The sequence below is a fragment of the Coenobita brevimanus genome, chromosome 60 (assembly GCF_032717465.1).
Source record: "Coenobita brevimanus isolate Jiangsu-jjx chromosome 60, ASM3271746v2, whole genome shotgun sequence".
NCBI lineage: Eukaryota > Metazoa > Arthropoda > Malacostraca > Decapoda > Coenobitidae > Coenobita > Coenobita brevimanus.
In genome coordinates, this window is record NC_137013.1 from 27,486,547 (window position 1) to 27,501,161 (window position 14,615).

Consider the following 14,615-nt stretch of genomic DNA (forward strand, 5'->3'; position numbering starts at 1 on the left):
TAAGGAGGAGGTGCCAGGGAACCTCAGTACTGGACGAGAATACGGGCCTGTGACTCCTACGAAGAATATAAACAAACACAATAATCGAAATCTGAAGTCTGCATGGAAACGTGAAACTGGGGGGGGGGGGAGTAGGGGGGATGCCGTACCTAATGTTTTTGGTACGATGGCGGTCAGTGTTATGTGGCGGTGGTGGTGATTAGGTAAGGTGATAAGGCAGGCGGTGTGGGTAAGATGTTGCCGTGGAAGGATTGCGTAAAATGATAAGGTAATCTTGTGGTATTCGTGTTTGACGCCTTCTGCTTTTATTTTTCCTTATGTTACGTTTTTTCCTACGTTTTTTATATTACGTTCTTACCTGCTATAGTGCGTGTGTTCCCAGGTGACACATATCCCTAATCTCCGTACAGTTACGCTGATGGCCAGGCGTAGTCATAGTGGAGGGAAGATTTGGCTAGTAACCAGGGAGACTCATTCTTGTCCCCTAACTCAGGTTGATTGACTTCCAAGTACCCACGACTTGTTATAAGAGTTGAGGGAGTAGTATACCTTCGTCAGATGTAAACAGACCGAATACACTAGATACTTAACCCTGCCTAAAAGACTGTCCTAGTAGTGAAGGGATTAATCGAGTCTACTATTGCTGCTGCTACTACTACTACTACTACTACTGCTACTACTACTACTACTACTACTACTACTCTCCATGGAACTGAATTAAATCGCCTGGAGACAGCAAGCATGTAATGAGGTTGACGTAGTGAAGAAACTAACTCTTTCGGTGCGATGATTCTCTCTCTCTCTCTCTCTCTCTCTCTCTCTCCAGACTTTTTTTTTTTTCCCCCAGCTTAGAAGAGAGGGTTTTCGCACTCAAGGGAGGTTGGATATAGCCTTCACATTAACCTCTGTACTACTGAAGGATCTGTCGCGGGCTAAATAAAATCGCGTGGAGGCAGCAGGAATGAAGTAAAATATTATGTAACCTTACTGAACATGTTATCGCCTCGTGTGTTACGTCAGGTACGCGCGTTATCACCCCTACACCTGCTTTAATTCGCTCACCTTGACTTGACCCAGGTTTTTGTCGTTCTGGGGTTTATTTCATGTAACTCAATTTCGGAATAATACTGTACAGCCATCCCATACACTTCTTGTGACTAGCACGACACCAGTACCGCTAGTTCTTTTCACTCTGCCACCACTACCATTACAACTGCTGTCGTCAATAAGTGTGCTATCACCACCACCACCGCTACTATCACCCCATTACTACCACCAAGACCACTACCCTTACCACTACTGCTACTACTACTACTCTTACTGTCACGCATCTGTTCACCTCTGCTTTTGGTTTATCACCATCATTATTACAGCCACTACCAGTTATCACCATCATTATTACAGCCACTACCAGTTATCACCATCATTATTACAGCCACTACCAGTTATCACCATCATTATTACAGCCACTACCAGTTATCACCATGATTATTACAGCCACTACCAGTTATTACCATGATTATTACAGCCACCACCAGTTATCACCATCATTATTACAGCCACTACCAGTTATCACCATGATTATTACAGCCACTACCAGTTATTACCATGATTATTACAGCCACTACCAGTTATTACCATCATTATTACAGCCACTACCAGTTATTACCATGATTATTACAGCCACTACCAGTTATCACCATGATTATTACAGCCACTACCAGTTATCACCATCATTATTACAGCCACTACCAGTTATCACCATCATCACCACCACCACTACCCCTCCCAAATCAACACCCATTCGCCACTACTGCCACGAGACAGACAGACAGTTACTGTGAAGTTTTAAGTAGCAGCACAGCTCAGCATGTTTTGCGTACTAAATCGCTAGCGTCATCAAGCAGGCAGTGAGTGTACAGTGTGTGTGTGTGTGTGTGTGTGTGTGTGTGAGAGAGAGAGAGAGAGAGAGAGTGGCATCTTCCTTACGTACAACGGTAGGTCATACATGAACAATTCTTCCCAACCTAGAAAATTTCCATGCATACTTAAACACACGATTTTCATGCCTGGGAGCTTCATGGAACCGTCAGGTGTTGGCCAGAATAAAAGAAGTGGAACAGTCTTAACACCATCTATCCTCTGACTTTATTCCATACTTATTCCATATTAACTTTATTCCATACTAACTTTATTCCATATTAACTTTATTCCATACTAACGTCAAACAGTTTTAGCCAGAGGAGGGGAAACTAACCGGACTTCAGCTGGGGTTAATAAAGGTTGTGTCAAACCCCTCCAGCTAGTAAAGTCTCTCCCAAAGCGCCTCTGTCGACGGTGTGATCTGCGTCGCACCATGAAGCCTTGAAAAGTGGGGATGGGTGAGAGAAGTGGCCGTGATGAGCAAAGGAATGGATGAGATATTGGGCTTGATATGTGTTGGACGATGTGGCCGCTGCAGGAAAGCATACCCAGTGAAAATGCGTGCTGTAGCGTCTGTGTTTTCAGTGTAGCGATGTTTATTTGAAAATGTCCTCAAAGAATGAACGTGTTGGGGTGGGGGTTAAGTAGAAATAAGCTTAGGAGACAGAAAAATGGGTTGGGCGAGCCGGCATTGTGGTGGAGTACGTTGAGGGTGTGACGGGAAGGAGGGTGGAAGGACGAGGGAGGGCGAGAACCTGCTGGAGAATAAACAAGGTCTGGTCATTTTCCCGCCTCACGCTGACCACAAAAAACGACTCTCTGTTGTTCCTGTAGGACCCGTATTCTAGTTCACATTGGGGGGTCTCGTAGCATATGGATTTAGCTATTTATAAGTTATTCTACGTCACATACGAGGCTTGGTAGTACATGTTATCGCCCGCCTTCAGCAAGGCGGAGCGATAATGTCTCTCTCTCTCTCTGACCCACCTGTTTCCTCTTTATCATAATTTTATGTTTTCATATTTTGCTTTCGTGTCCTTGTAACTGTTGTGAAAATATATCTGTATGTCTCCTCTGTGTCTAGGACACGTTATTATTATTATTATTATTATTATTATTATTGATATTATTAGTGGTAGTGGTAGGTGGGGGCGCTCACCATTCACCCTTGATGTAGTGCTGCTTTGGGTGTCTGGCTTTTCCTCCCTTTTTCCTTCCTCTTCTGTTTTTCTTTCCTTCATTCTTTCCTCTTTCTTCTCCCTACGGGTGACTTTACACTCCCTCTTCTGTCTTTCTTTCCTTCTTTCTTTCCTCTTCCTTCTTCCTGTGGGTGACTGTACACTGAGCGACAAGCCAAATGGTTTCCTGTACACCAGGATACCATTTACTACTCTGGGTGGTAACCATATAACCAAATTGTGACGCTTGGTGGTTTAGTGGGTAATTAAGGCGCTCCAATCGGATTGAGCCCGTGCAGGTTTATATCTGAGGGATGGTTGGGTTTTATTACTCACAGAATGCCACTCAGGGATGAGTGAGGCTGGTCACTCTCATCTCAAATGTCAGGACCAACGTGCCTGGCCCAGGGTTCCTACGCTCCTCATGGGGCGACATAGGAGTGGATGATGGATTATTATTATTATTATTATTATTATTATTGCTGTCATTAATGTTGTTGTTTTTCTTATATATTATTATTAGTTATTATTATTATTACCGTGCTCCTGTTTATAGTATCATCAACATCTATATATGTACAGTGCATAAAATATTCCAGTACTAAACTTGACTGCCCTTGAGCTCCTCCTCTGCATACAACAACACCATTACGAGAAGGATGCATTTCGTCTGTTTTTCGACCTTGATACTCCCTGATGCATTCTTATCCCAGCCAGGCCCAGAAATACCGCCTCTTCATCTTGAATACCTAGTCCTAGCCATAGATTAACACTAGAATATGGTGCAAGTCGCGAAGAGGTGCTGTGGATAGGATGTGTAGCCGTAGCACTGTCTTTTTTTACCACTGACCTGCGCGATATAAACTGCAAACGGACAAAAATCTGGGCCAAATTGGAACCAAAACAATGGAGTAAAAACTCCTCTTGCCACAGCCAAGGACGCATCAACAGATAGATAGGCAGGTGGATAGATAAATAGATAGACATTTATTTATATGAGCCGCATTGTTTGTTTGTTTGTTTGTCCTTCAATCACGCCCAAACCAAGGGCCATAGACCCCCAGACCCATATATATTCTTAATCAGGGTGGGCCAAGGATGGTTTTAGGCGGGTCAAAATTCAGATCTGGGTTATTATTTGAGGTCAGCGGTAATGTTTGCCTTTTTGGCCCGGGCAACGCCGGGTACCCCTGCTAGCGTATAGATAAAAGAATGGAGTTAGATAGGTGGATGGATGGCTGGGTGGGTGGGTAGATATTAGTAAGCTTCTGTCCCCATAGCAACAACAGCATCTCTCAACCACTTCAGACCAGGATGCACTAGCAGATGGATACTTAGATAAAGCTAGATAGATGGATGGATGAATGGAGAGATAGATGGATGGATGAATGGATAGATAAGTGGATGGATGAATGGATAGATTAATGGATGGAGAGATAAATATTATTAAATTTGTGTGTCATAACAAGAACATCTGTCAACCACATCAAACCAGGACGAACGAACAGATAGATACGCAGATAGATAAAGATAGATGGAGTTGGATGGATTAATGGATAGATAGATGGATGGATAGATGGATATTAATAAACCACATCAGACCAGGATGCACGATCAGATAGATACATACGGTAGGTAGATACAGATGGAGTTGGTTGGATGGATTCTCGAGCCTCTCTGTCCCCTAACAGAATCATCACCTCGTACCACATCAGGGCTGGATAGATAGATCGATAGATACATAGACTGATTGATTAGATGATGAATAGGTAGAGAGGTAGGAAGGTAGACAGACTGATACAGGCCCGCAAAGAGACATTTCGAAGGGATGGAGGGGGTGTCTTTTCTGCAGGTCAAATGTCTGCCGCATGCTTACTGTGGAGGTCCGGGTGGATGCATAAGCGACGCTGAGAAGCAGCACAAAACTTCAGAACAACGGAGAGTGACCGTTTTTGCAGTGATACTTATAAATACCCACGCAAGATAGTCAATTAGATAGATAGACAGATACATAGATAGTTACGTAGACAGATAGAATTAGATACATGAAAGGATGAATATTCTGAGCTTGTATCTCTTAATCAAAGCACCACCTCGTACCGCTGTAGAGCCAAAATATATTGTACATATAGATAGATAGACAGATAGATAGTCTGGGTTCTGGGCTTGTATTCCCTTAACAGCACCACCTCTTAGTGAATCAGGGACGGGATACACAAACAATACTACTTCAATACTCTGACACGGCCTCCAACCGCGTCCTCGGCCTCCAGAACTCGCTCCGACCTCGGCCTCGTCCTTAATCTTCAGAACTCCCTCCAAATTCGAGCTCGTCCTCGTGTAAAGGCCTCGTGATATTTTCTAGACCAAATACACGTGATGGATCCAGAGGTGGATACACACACAAAATAAAAAAAATAACATGAAATAAAAATAGGGGAAAACATCATAAGGTTTGTTAGTGAATCTAGCCTCTGTTTGTGAAGCTCGGCCATGGTTCTTCTGTGTCCGGTGCTTCGAAACGAATGAAGCTGAGTCATCCCCCCAGTCTCTCCACAATGCCAGTACCCAACCCACACTCCTGTCCATCTCTCTCTCCAGGAGTGTTGTTTGGCTGGGAAACCTAACTTGGCTCCATCGCCCTTACGTGAGTGTATTTAATAACGTTTTCTGCTGTAGTATGTTTGTTTCAACCCGACAGAGATCCCTCGTAACTCTCAAATCAACTGATGGCCAAGTGTTGTCATTAATGGGTTTGATTAGTAACCAAGGTGACCTTTTACGTCATAATTGCAGCTCTTTAGTGATATCATGCAGCCACGATTCAGTATTCAGGTGACGTGAGTGGTTCGTGTCCAAGTGAAAACAAGTGGAGTGGAGAGGTATATGGGAGGGGGGATTGAGTTGGGGGAGGGCAGCGTAATGGCAGGGGACAGAGTGACAGAGGCGATTCGTTTGTGCGCACTCCTGACGGGATTAAGGCGTCTGGCTTTAGATAGATAGATAGATAGAAAACAAATAGACTGTAGTAGATTAGAAGGGTTAGCTAAAGGTAGCGTCACACTAGACCAAAAGTGGCTAACATGCGAGCCAGTTTTGCGAGTGAAAACGGCTAGCAGAGTCGAGTGTCCTTACTCGTGTGTTTTTGCGAGCCGAAACACACACACACACACACACACGTCTGCCTTGGCGCCTCGTGGTCATTTGTAAACAAACCACCATGGAGTACCCTTTTCCTTTTCCTCAATTTCTGTAACCGCCTCACGTACTTTAGCAACTCCAGAGCCACAAAGCAGTCTTCTAGTTTTCTTTGCCGCAGGATCCATATCGAAATCTGATTTTTACTTGTTGTTTGGAGACAAAACAGACAGCCTCCGTGGCTGGTCACCCGAGTGTCCGAATATTTGTTTCATGTTACAAGAAAAAAATAAAAATGAACAAAAACCACAAGAATTAAATTGTGTTTACGTAACAATTTTAGTTAAAGTTTTCTTCTGTGAATAACAGAATATTTTCTCACCAGTTACCAAATTAATATAGGCTCATTTGAGTTCTAATCCCACCAACAAGCTGTGAGCGAGAATTGTTATCCATTTCGCCTCGCAGGCGAAATCTCACTCACCATGAGTCAGTTTGGCTACTTTAAGCCTTTGAAATTAGACTTTGGGGAGTCTCATCATAAACTGTGCTGATGATTGGCGTCTGTACATAGTATAAGAGATAAAGGCTCTCGGGTTTTATTTTCATGTTGGTATATGGAGTCATGGTGGTAAAGGCCCATAATCTCTTTGACATGACACTTCTTTGCACGTCTTCCTTGCTGATGTGTTTTGTATAGCTATTACACTCTCATATCCTCATGCGTGGTTGCCCTTTGGTGAAAATTAACCCATTGAGTACGATGTCTTGTATTTTGTTTTTGCTATACGTCATTTTATTCAGCTTAGGAGAGGCTACTCAGATGTATAGCCTTCGTGCCTGTCTTCACTGCTGGGGTGTTCTGAGGAAAACATATTACTGGAGCAGAAACAATGGCGTATGAGTTATTTCTGATTCCTCACGCGCTACATTGGTTAGCATATTCAACTCTTCATGGAAGAACTCGAGATCAGTTGTTGGGCCGTCCTTCTTATCCGTATTAACCTAGAAATACAGTTGTGAACCTGGATGTAAACAGCCAAATGGGGGTCGTAATGTAAGAGTAGAGTTTGCTATTCGTGCAGGCGATAGGCGATAACATCCTCCTCTACCAGACTGTTATAAATCATTGTTGTTGATTTACTCTGATTCCTGGGGTAGGGGGATGTCTGCTTAGAATAAAGATATGGAGAGAGGAGAGGGCCACCGCCAAGAGAAGTGACTTGTATGTAACTTAAGGTTGACAAAAGGTATAACTAGGTAGCACGAGGACAGGAAAAGTAGCACCATTCATTGCTTGTAGCCACATCTGGAGCCATCGCGTCATAACACTGGCGCTCGATTTAAAAGATGAACTTGCTATATCGGATCAACTCAATTTTTTGTTGTTTTATCAGCAATTTCAATTTCACAGGTTTTGAGAACTGCATTTTCAATATAACACTATTTTAAGAGCAATTGCAGGTTTAACGTTGCATATTCTCTTGTGGCTTGTGTGAATTGTTTGCTGGGGGTGAGGGATGATTACACAGGACGACCTCCCTGACCCAGTTGCCGATGACATATGTTCCTTTCATCCCCCGTCCCCCTGGATCTGTGCCCATGGGTTATATTCACTGCTGGAGGCCCGTCACAAGTTGAGTAAAAACTGGTGGTAACAAATACACACACACACACACACACACACCACACGGCACACGCACGCACACACGCTCGCACACACACACGCTCGCACACACGCACACACGCTCGCACACACGCGCGCACACAAGGGTGGAGGGAAAAAAACATTAAAAAGGAAGTGAAAAGAATAATCCAAAACAATCCAAAGTTAGTCAGAGATTCAGTAGAAATAAATAAATCAATAGTAATCACTGGTATAGAAGAGGAAGAAATTAAAAACAAAATCACTAGAGACAAAAAGGAGATGGCATATGTAATGAGCTTACTGAAAGAAGTATCAGAGGAAATCTGTAGTAAAGACATAGAGGAACACAAAAGGTTAGGGAAATACGAGAAAAGCAAGACAAGACCTCTAAAGGTGACTTTCCAGAGTGTAAACACTGTGGAAGAGATACTAAAAAATGCAAAGAATCTTATGGAAAAAGAGGAGTTCAAAAATGTATGGATAAAAAGATGTCTAACACAAGAGGAACTGGAATTACTGAAAGAGAAAAGGGAGGAAGCAAAAACAAAAAATGAGGGAAGAACAGAAGAGGACAAGAAGAAATTTTTTTTACAAAGTAATAGGATTGCAGGTACGAAAGTGGTACACAAACAGGATGGAAGAAAAAGGAGGAAGTTAGTAGAACCATGTCATGACAAGTATATAAACAAGATGATAAAGTTGATGTACTCAAATGTGGATGGAATGGTATCTAAATTACTAGAGATGAATGATTATGTCAGAGAAAATGAACCACAAATAATATGCCTAACTGAGACAAAATTAACACCAAGGATATCCAATGACATACTAAACTTAGAGGAATACAATATATGGAGAAGAGACAGAAATTTAAAAAAAAGAGGAGGAATTATAATATTAACTAAGAAAAATCTAAAAGTCAAGGAAGTAAACCTAGATATACCATCACAAGTAGAACTGATTGCAGTAGAGATCGACACATCTGAAGGTAAAGTAATTGTAGCCAATTTGTATATGCCACCCAGATCAAACACATGGGAAAGAGACGAATATGAGGACCTGGCAGAGAGTACAATTCAGAGTATAAGATCCTTGCTACATAAAATGGAAGAGAAATCGGGAAGAATTATACTAACTGGGGATTTCAATACAAATATAAATTGGAATACTCTAGATATAAATAGCCAAGAAAGCTGTTGGGACCAAAAGCTCCTGGATCTCGTACAAGAGTTTTTCTTAACGCAACATGTGAGGGAAACCACTAGAAAAAGAGGACTTGATGTACCTTCAGTGCTAGATCTAATATTTACTAGGCAAGAAAATGACATTGACAGTTTAATATATCACCCTCCACTCGGCAAAAGCGATCATGCAGTACTAAATTATAACTTCAGGATAGCATATGACATAATAAACAGCAATGACTGTTACAAAAAGAGACTAAACTATAAAAAGGGAAATTATCAAGACCTAAAGAAGTATTTCTTAGAAGTTGATTGGGAAAATGAGCTTAGAGGACAAGATTTAAATGCTATATATAAAAATTTTTGTTAATTTTATGAAACAGGAGTCCAGAAGTACATCCCACAGCACAAAGAAGCAGATAAGAAAATACAGAAATGGTTCAATACAGAATGTAAAAAATCAAAAGAAAGAAGAGATTTGTTGTGGAATAGATACAGAAGACACAATAGTGAAAGGACGTATAATAATTACAAACAGGCAAGAAACGACTATACAAGAATGAGGAGGGAAGCCCAAAAACAGTTTGAGGAGGATATAATAAATAAAAGTAGTGACCAACCAAAGCTGTTTTACAGCTATATCAGAAGCAAAACCAAAGTAAAAGATATAATACAATCCATCACGGACGAGGGAATCACTTATACACAAGAGAAAGATATTTGTGAAGCACTAAATAAGAATTTCCAATTAGTTTTTACAGAAGAAAAAAATTTTGAGAGGGAATATGTGGAACACGCATGTCCACACATACTACCAGATATACAAATAGCAGAAAAAGTAATACAAGAGGAGTTAAGTAGATTAGACAGAGGAAAAGCAAGTGGTCCTGAAGAAATTTCATGTTGGGTGTTACGAGAATGTGCAAAGGAGTTAAGTAAACCATTATTTTTAATTTTCAAGAAATCCTTGAGTCAAGGGAAACTACCTGATATTTGGAAAAAAGCAAATATAGTCCCCTTATTCAAGAAAGGAAATAGACAAAATCCTCTCAACTACCGACCAGTATCACTGACCAGTGTTGTAAGCAAGGTATTAGAAAAACTTATAAGAAAAGCTTGGGTAAATCATTTAGAAGAACACAGTATGATAACAGAAAGACAGTTTTGTTTCAGAAAAGGAAAATCATGTGTTACTAATCTGTTGAGCTACTATGACAGAGTAACAAACACAATACAGGAAAGGGAAGGATGGGTGGACAGTATCTATTTAGATTTCAAGAAAGCTTTTGACACAGTACCACACCAAAGACTTTTATGGAAGCTGAACCATCAAGGAGGAATTCGAGGCAAACTGTTTTGTTGGATGCAAGACTTTCTCATAAAAAGAGAAATGAGGACAGTACTAAGAGGAAACTACTCATCATGGAAAGAAGTGACTAGTGGAGTACCACAGGGTTCGGTGCTGGCACCAATCATGTTTCTAGTGTACATAAATGATATAAACAGTAACACTGGAAATGAGAGCTATCTGAATATGTTTGCAGATGATGCAAAAATACAAAGGAGAATTACTAGCACAGACTCTTGTAGGGAGCTACAAGAAGAATTAAATAAACTTCATGAATGGAGTAGTACATGGCAAATGGAATTCAATGTGGACAAGTGTCATGTAATCAAGTTTGGTAAAAGTGGAAAAAGACCTGATTGGGATTATAAGTTAGGAAATAAAACCCTATACACATCAGAAAGAGAGAAAGACCTAGGTGTGATTATCAATAACAGACTATCTCCGGCTGACCACGTCAGCGAGAAGGTACGGAACATGTATACACTGCTTGCAAATATGAGAATAGCATTCACATACATAAATGAAGACATGCTAAGAAGGATAATAACATCATTCATTAGACCAACCCTGGAATATGCATCAGTAGTCTGGAGTCCTCATCTCAAAAAGCATATAGACAAGATTGAAAAAGTTCAAAGGGCCGCTACAAGATGGATACCAAGCTTAAGGGACCTAAGCTACGAAGAAAGACTAAATAAACTGAATCTACCAACACTACAGGAGAGAAGGAAAAGAGGTGACATGATAATGCTATATAAGTGCATATCAGGAAAGGAGAAAATAGACATAAATGATTACTTAACATATGGAGAAGCATCAGCAAGAGAACACTGCAAAAAACTGCCTAAGAAGAGAGGTGATAAAGACGTAAGGAAATTCAGTTTCCCAAACAGAGCAACTGATCAATGGAATGCACTACCGAATGAAATAGTGTGTGCCAAAACAATTCACAAATTTAAGGATATGTACGATAAATATGGTCTAAGACACGGGACAATACGAGCTTGACTCATTCCTGTAAAGATACAATTAGGTAAGAACAATTAGGTAAGAACACGCACACAACACACACACACACACACAACACACACACACACACACACACACATGCACACACACACACACACACACACACACACACACACACACACACATGCACACGCGCACACACACGCGCACATACACACAGGAGTTACCAAGAAGAGCAGACGTGGGCCGACAGCGCTCCATACCGAGCCAGCACGGCCAGTGGCATTACCTAAATTAGTATCTTTATATGAGTCAAGCTCTGTACCAGGTTAGACTAAACGGTTTTTTATTATTAAAAAAAAAAAGTTTAAACAAGACTTGTTCAAACAGAAAAGAGAACCGAGTAGTGAAAGAATGCGCTCAATCAGCTGATTGTTTAGACTACAACTGCCCCAGGGAATGTAAGTACTCTGTGCTTTTAGTATTGCAAAATGGCCACATACTTTAGTAAAGCAAATTTGGAAAAGAAAAGGGATAAAGGCAGAAAGCAAGATGATGATTTCTACAAAGAACTGGTTGAAATGGAGACTCACACTAAACTGGTTGAACGTGTACACAGACTGGAGTTAGCTTTCCAGAATGAAATTGATGAAATAAAGAAGCAGATGCACTTGCAAAAGGAAGAAATAGAAAAACTAGGAAGGGAGGTCAACAAGAAAGACACAACTATATGTGATCTAACAGTGGAAATGAGTACGCTTAGGAATAAAATGAGTGAAATGGCAAGTACCGTAGTCAACCACGAGAGTATTATGGAAGAGTTCAAAAATGATAGAGACAATTAGGCAAGCAAGCAGTCTGATAGACCAGAGCAGTGATGTTGAGGAGAAGATTACACAGGTGAATGAAGCTGTGCAAAGCTACAAAAATGATGTGGAAACCACGTATGCTGAAATGGTGAAAGTAAAGAAAGACTTAGAAACAAGAGTGGAAGAAAAAAGCATTAAAAGGAAGTGAAAAGAATAATCCAAAACAGTCCAAAGTTAGTCAGAGATTCAGTAGATATCAACAAATCTATAGTAATCACTGGTATAGAAGAGGAAGAAGTAAAAAACAAGATCTCAATAGACAAAAAGGAGATGGCAAATGTAATGAGCTTATTGAAAGAAGTATCAGAGGAAATCTGTAGTAAAGACAGAGGAACACAAAAGGTTAGGAAATATGAGAAAAGCAAGTCAAGACCTCTAAAGGTAACTTTCAGAGTGTAAACACCGTGGAGGAGATACTAAAAAATGCAAAGAATCTTATGGAAGAAGGAGTTCAAAAATGTATGGATAAAAAGATGCCTAACACAAGAGGAACTGGAATTACTGAAAGAGAAGAGGAGGAAGCAAAAACAAAAATGAGGGAAGAACAGAGTATGAGAAGAATACAATTTTTTTTTTTTACAAAGTAATGGAATTGCAGGTACGAAAGTGGTACATAAACGGGAGGGAATAAAAGGAGGAAGGTAGTAGAACCAAGTCATGACAAGTATATAAACAAGATGATAAAGTTGATGTACTCAAATGTGGATGGAATGGTATCTAAATTATTAGAGATGAATGATTATGTCCAGAGAAAATGAACCACATATAATATGCCTAACTGAAACAAAATTAACACCAAGGATATCAAATGACATACTAAACTTAGAGGAATATAATATATGGAGAAGAGATAGAAACTTAAAAAAGGAGGAGGAATTATAATATTAACTAAGAAAAATCTAAAAGTCAATGAAATAAAATTAGATATACCCTCACAAGTAGAACTGATTGGAGTAGAGATCAACAGATCTGAAGGTAATTGTAGCCAATTTGTACATACCACCCAAATCAAACACATGGGAAAGAGACTAATATGAGGACCTGGCAGAGAGTACAATTCAGAGTTTAAGAGCATTACTACATAAAATGGAAGAGAAATCGGAAAGAATTATACTAACTGGAGATTTTAATACAAATATAAAGTGGACTACTCTAGATATAATAAGCCAAGAAAGCTGTTGAGACCAAAAGCTCCTCGATCTCGTGCAAGAGTTTTCCTAACGCAACATGTGAGGAAACCACCAGAAAAAGAGGACTCGATATACGTTTAATGCTAGATCTCATATTTACTAAGCAAGAAAATGATACTGACAGTTTAATATATCACCCTCCACTCGGCAAAAGCGACCATGCAGTACGAAACGCAACTTCAGGATAGCATATAACATAGTTAACAGCAATGCAAGTTACAAAAAGAGCCAAAACTATAAAAAGGGAAATTATCAAGACCTAAAGTAGTATTTCTTAGAAGTTGATTGGGAAAATGAGCTTAGAGGACAAGATTTAAATGCTGTATATAAAAAATTCTGTGAATTTTATGGAAATAGGAGTCCAGAAGTACATCTCACAGCACAAAGAAGCAGATAAGAAAATACAGAAATGTTTCAATACAGAATGTAGAAAATCAAAAGAAAAGAAGAGATTTGTTGTGGAATAGATACAGAAGACACAGTAGTGAAAGGGCATATAATAATTACAAACAGGCAAGAAACGATTATACAAGAATAAGGAGGGAAGCCCAAAAACAGTTTGAGGAGGATATAATAAATAAAAGTAATCAACCGAAGCTATTTTACAGCTACATCAGAAGCAAAACCAAAGTAAAAGATATAATACAATCCATTACGGACGAGGGAATCACCTATACACAAGAGAAAGATATTTGTGAAGCACTAAATGCCACGTTGAGTACACCGCTTCCCATCCGATCAGCGAAGTTAAGCAACGTTGGGTCTGGTTAGTACTTGGATGGGTGACCGCCTGGGAACACCAGATGCTGTTGGCATCCCTACGTCAAGTGGGGTTGGTGGAGACTTGGTGCCCCTCCCTGTAAAGCTCAATTAACTCTGAGCCCTTGGCCACCCCATTTGGGATACATGGCGTCTGGCAATGGATGGATGGAAGGACTAAATAAGAATTTCCAATCAGTTTTAACAGAAGAAAAAAATTTTGAGAGGGACTATGTGGAACATGCATGTCCACACATACTACCAGATATACAAATATCAAAAAGCTAATACAGGAGGAGTTAAGTAAATTAGACAGAGGAAAAGCAAATGGTCCTGATGAAATTTCATGAATTGGGTGCTACGGAGAATGTGCAAAGGAGGTTAAGTAAACCATTATTTTTAATTTTCA

General features: G+C 40.2%; 1 protein-coding gene and 1 pseudogene across 1 annotated transcript in view; one reads left to right on the top strand and one right to left on the bottom strand.

Annotated features, from left to right (window-relative positions):
• LOC145403335 (beta-galactosidase-like) overlaps positions 1–14,615 on the bottom strand; it is a 415,229-nt gene that overhangs the window by 313,094 nt on the left and 87,520 nt on the right. The gene's annotated exons all lie outside the window — the stretch shown is intronic.
• Positions 14,144–14,258, top strand: LOC145403441 (5S ribosomal RNA; annotated as a pseudogene).